The following is a 5,370-nucleotide window of genomic DNA, read 5'->3' as shown; positions in this document are numbered from 1 at the left end:
TTTTTACATCTTAAAGTAAAGTAAAAAATTAAAGCTCAAGATGTTGCCCTGTCAGCATGATACAATTTGAAGTAAAAAATTATTGCAGCAACTAAAGAAGTTGCCCCATCTTCCCGTCTGATAAAATTTTAAATGAAAGTTAATGCAGTAACTTAAGAAGTTGCGCCATCCGTCCAAAAGAATTTAAAGTAATAACATTTGCTGCAACTAAATAGTTGCTGAATGTTTTAATGATTGCAGTAACCAAAGCAGTTTCTCTGCCTGATCGTCGCATTTGAAGGAATATTTAATAGTTTGAATAGAAAAAGCGTCCTGAGGAAACAGTTCACTCACAGGATAGATTTCAGTCAGTCTTCTGATGAGGAAATAGTCATATTGCTGAGAAAACCACCTTTCATACCATAATTAAACTGAATCCACTTGTTTAGCAGGATGACTAAACATCTGACTGCTTCTTTAATCCTGCCTTTCTGGAGCACAGACTCAGAGGAGGACAATTCAGGGATGAAGAGCGGGAACAGACTGCAGATGGGAAGAGTGGAACGGCTGCAAACATCTTTAATTTTAGAAGAATGCTCCGGATGCAGAACCGCCTATTAGCATTCATTACGTGTTCCTCGCTCTTGGCTTCGTTCTGAGTGCACTTCCACGCACTCATCTGCCAGCTTTGTAGTTTTCCCATGCATACAAGTGTCAGCCTTCATCCCCAATCACTGACAACATTTCTAAATTATTACTTAGCCATCATACGTCAGTGACAAATGCCATCCCACAAGGCCTTGCAGCTTTCAGGGAACACTTCAAACAGCGCTCAAAGAAGATCCGAAGTATAATCTGCTCTGACTTAAACCAGGATTTAGAAGTTCTGCACATTTCAAGGTTTAATAGAGGAAACAAATGTCCGGCAAACCATGTTGCTGTGAATGTGATGATTTAGACTGGACAACCCAAAAAGGCAGCAAACACTGAGCAGGAGGTGAAACAGTGGTGACCAGGGTGGTAGTGAGGTAAACCCAGCAAACAATCCAAAGGGTAATCCGGTCCATAAACGAAGCTCAGAGTCCAAAAACAGGGGGAAAAAAGGCAACGACAGGTGAACAAGGCTTGAAGGTGGGGACAGTCTCAACAAACTAGCAGAGAAGCAGAGTAGAGTAGGTGCAGTTCAGAACAGGTGAAGGTAACACTTTAGTCACATGCACCTGCACAGGTGCTGATGGTTTTTGAAGAGAGAAGAGAGAAGAACCACACAGGGAAGGAGAATTTATGTTTGGCTTCTGCAGAAGGAGAGTCGGTCTGTCGCAGGCCGCCACAGAGGAACTCTGGCTTCCCGGTACATGCAGTCCGTTTTTACTGCTGATTGCATGAAAGAGGGTCAGTCAATCAGGCAGAACAGGAACAGCATATCTTGTATAATCAGCACTTTGCACGTCAGTGTTTTGTCACTGAAAGACAGGACTGGACTGACACAATCATATTAGGTTGATGACTGCATGTGTGAGCAAATGATAACTGCATAAACTATCAATTACATTTTAGAAATCAAAACATAATTCCAAAAAAATGAAATTATGGAGCCCCTAAAGGAAGATTTAAGAAAAAAAAAACTAATTGGTGCACAACCGTTACTAACTGGTGAGCTCCAGTTGGTTGTTTTTTAGTTTTCTTTTGTTTTGATACTTAAGTTGTTTTTTTTTCTTCCTTCAATGGCCCTTTATAAAATGTATACAAATTAAACTTTTCTCGAAAAGAGAATACACAGTATGACAAGGTAGGTACAATGGGACATCACTGATTGGATGATGCCTCTGGTTTTTGACGTTTGGGTTTTGTCAAATCCGCAGAAGTTTAGAAAATTTTACTATTCCTACTGAGCAGATCCAGTATCGCTTCATGCCAAATACACTTCAGATTAAATGATGGACAACTGTCATCATCCAGTCAGTGAAGTCCCATAGTACCTACCTCTTCTGGTTTCTTCTCGTGTTTCATTTTTGAACATTTCATTTTGATTTCTGGAAATTGCTTTAGTTTTTTACAAAATGTTATAATTTTTGGGGGGGATTGTGTTTCTGTTTGTGAAATTTGTTGATTTCTAAAATGTAATGTTGTTGTTTTATTATTTGTTTTCTTTTTTTTATTGTTGTTACGACCTTTAAAATGTTTTACATTGAGGGATTGTTGATGTGATGTGCACTTCAGGGCCACCGTACTTTCGGGTCGTGTGGGCCCGTGGGGGGGTAGTAGAGGGGAGTGGCTGCGTCTTAATAGGGGCGCAGGTGCGTTTCCTTGGGGCTTATATAAACACATCAAGGGGTGTCATGAAAATGGAACGCACCATTGTCATGCAAGCGAAATATCTGTAAGGTTAATGGGAGTTACGCACACTTATGAAGTACTGTCCCCTTACTGATTGTGTGCAAATGCTGTATGCACTAGGTGCACATGATATGCATAAGTGTCCATTGGACGCCTGTAGGATGTCCACAGAAACCACTCTGTCTAATTTTCTCATGCTGCACATAAGGAGCGTGCACTTATCACGTTAAAGTTCCTTGTGGATTCTGCAGGGTTTGTGGGGGGTTTAAATAAAATTGAAAATGGGTTTAAAAAAAACGCCTACTTTACTCTTGCATGTTGCACAAGTATTTGCTAGAATCCATCGCCCGCAGCATATCCATAGAAAACATTTGCAAGAACACTTTCTCTCAACGTGCTCACCAAGACATCTGTGAACTTAAAATTTCCCGTGGGACACCTATGTCCCCGTACAGGTTTGACCATTTTTCCCGCTGCAGATAGTCCATACCCACCTATAAGGAAAGTTGTGACTAAGGAGGCCAATGTGGAGGGAAGGAAGACCTGATTAGCAACAACTGCTGGATGTTTGGCAGCCCAGGAAAACATGACGGTGCAGGATGGAGTTTACCACCAACAGCAAACAGGCGGTTTGTTGTGAAACGACACACACGTAAGAACAACTGTGACAGAGACAGCAGCACATTAGAAAATGGGCTCCCAACAAGATTTGTCATGCACAAACATTCCTGAGCATACCTCACGCAAAACGTTTAGACATGCACATGCATTCCACACGGCATGTTCTGCTCCGTCAGCTTTTGATCGTTAACTGTCATCACCCCAGGTCTATAAAGGCAACAGTTGAATCAAAAATGCAGCATTCCTCTTCCAATTCTTCCCGTTTACTCCTCAAACTTCCAGGTCGTAGTGCTCACACCGAAAAGGAGGAACCTCAAACCAAAGAGGTGTATTCTCTTTATTTGGGTGGGAGGTCAGATTGAGGCATTCCTGTCTTGTGATCGGTGACTTTCTGCTCTTGGAAATGAGAAACACTTTGATGCGGACAGAAAATAAAAGCTGCAAATAAAAAAGAGGAAGGTGAAACTGAGTCCTCTAGCTTGTTGCTGTATACTCTAAACAATTATGACGACAGAACTAGACTTCGAAAGAAAGAACCAAACATAAATGTCATGTTTGTTTTCTTTCATGTTGAGTTTCAAGATTTAAAAGCAAGAAGAAAAATGATGTTGTTCTTGTCACTCCCATGTGTGAACTGTTACCTACTATCTGAGCTTAATAGATCAATAATCGATCCATAAAAGTAGAGATCAATTGTTATGCCTTTCCGGTGACCTAACGCAAAACGGCAGTATGGCCAAAGTCCGCTAGCTTGATGCTAACATACGATGGAATTTCCCATAGGACGGCTAATGCTAACGCTTGTTTGGCCTAAACGTACATTGCTGACTAAAGGAACAGCTTTAAATACTCACATGCAAGAATTTTCCAAACTCTTTTAAGGATTTTTTTTCTTGTTTGTTTGTCTTTTGGGGTGTGTATTGACGAGAGTCTGGCGATACGATACATATATAAGAATACACGTCTCATGATACCCACCATGAACTTGTAACGGAACAAATTTTCATTTGTTTTTTTTTTCCAAGAGTATGACTTAGAAAAAGCCTCCTGAATATCAATACGCCTTTCATTGTAATAAAATGGTAACATTTATTATATTTTAAGATCACAATGTTAAGCACTGCAACTATATTTTATGTACAAGTTGCTTTTACCAAAGCAAATTCATTGTGCTTTTATTTTGGTAACTTAAAACAACTTAAAAACTTAATGTAACTTAAGGTACAAACTTAAGGTAACTTAAAACATATTTTTTCTTAAACGGAAAAGTCAACATTGTCTGATTTTTCGAAACAAATGTTTATCAGTATAAGAAAAAGAAAGTAGAATGAATGTGTCTTAACCAATAATGATAGTGATAATGAGGAAATAAAGTTCTGTTTGTTTCCAATATTGCTTGATGTAGCTTCTCCAGTACTTTTAAACGGTTCAGGAGTCTGAACGGTGCTTCAAAAATAAAGGGGAAAAACACCAATTCTTTCTATAAACAATAACGTGATGATGATGAGGCAGCATGACAGGATGAAGGAGACTCACCGCTCATCACCTTTTTTCAGAGCGTTGGACACATCCCTCTGGTCCATCAGGTCGCTTAACCAAACTTCTCTTTATGGGAGGTTCTGCAGAACTTTGGCCCGCTTTGCTGACAGCATTTTGGCTGATGCTCCGTGCATTAGCCGCTGTGCAGCTGCAGTGCTTCACTCGTTCTTATCTGAGCCGCTACAAAGCACAGCAATCTGGTTTTTATATGATACTGGCAGCAACACGGCACAGAGTTTGGGTTCGGTACCATCCCAAGTAAAAACTAAGTAGTTCATGTCTCATAACAACAGAACAAGCTGCTTCTCGCTGAGATCTCTTTGTCTTGTGCGTGTAGAGCTGCTCTCAGTTGGGCGACGGGGAAAAGGGACGGAGGCGCTCTGTGCATTTCTGCCCACAACTCAGAGGTGAATTTCTAATGAACTCCTTCCGCTCTACAGAAACTATGTCCCAGAAAACAACACAGATGTTTTTTTATTTTGGTTAAGAACTGCATAACCCTTATTAAAAAACCGCTGTGAACACTTTGAAAAGAGATCAAAAGATGATTGGCATTTAACACACTTTTTGATTGTAATTACTAATGCAACTTCAAGTAGTTTTAAGTTATAATTTCTTGATTTTAATTACTAAATTATACACTTTTTATTAGTTGCAATTATTTTTCCTTTTTGTTTCTTAATTATGAATGATGTACTGACTTATCTATCCATTCATGTATTTATCTATTCAGGTCAAACCATAAACATAACGTTTGTTGTTTAAAATTCCTTTAGTTGGTTTAGTTTCGCCCCTTACGCACAAAGTTAAAGGTCAAATAAAGAGTTAAAAGCAGATATGGTTGGACTCTGTAAACGGTCTGAAGCGTCCCGTTTACGCAGAACAGAAACATCA

Source organism: Oryzias latipes, chromosome 15, assembly GCF_002234675.1.
Source record: "Oryzias latipes chromosome 15, ASM223467v1".
In the NCBI taxonomy this organism is placed as follows: domain Eukaryota; kingdom Metazoa; phylum Chordata; class Actinopteri; order Beloniformes; family Adrianichthyidae; genus Oryzias; species Oryzias latipes.
The sequence above is the reverse complement of the archived record's forward strand: the minus strand, read 5'-3'. Positions refer to the sequence as shown.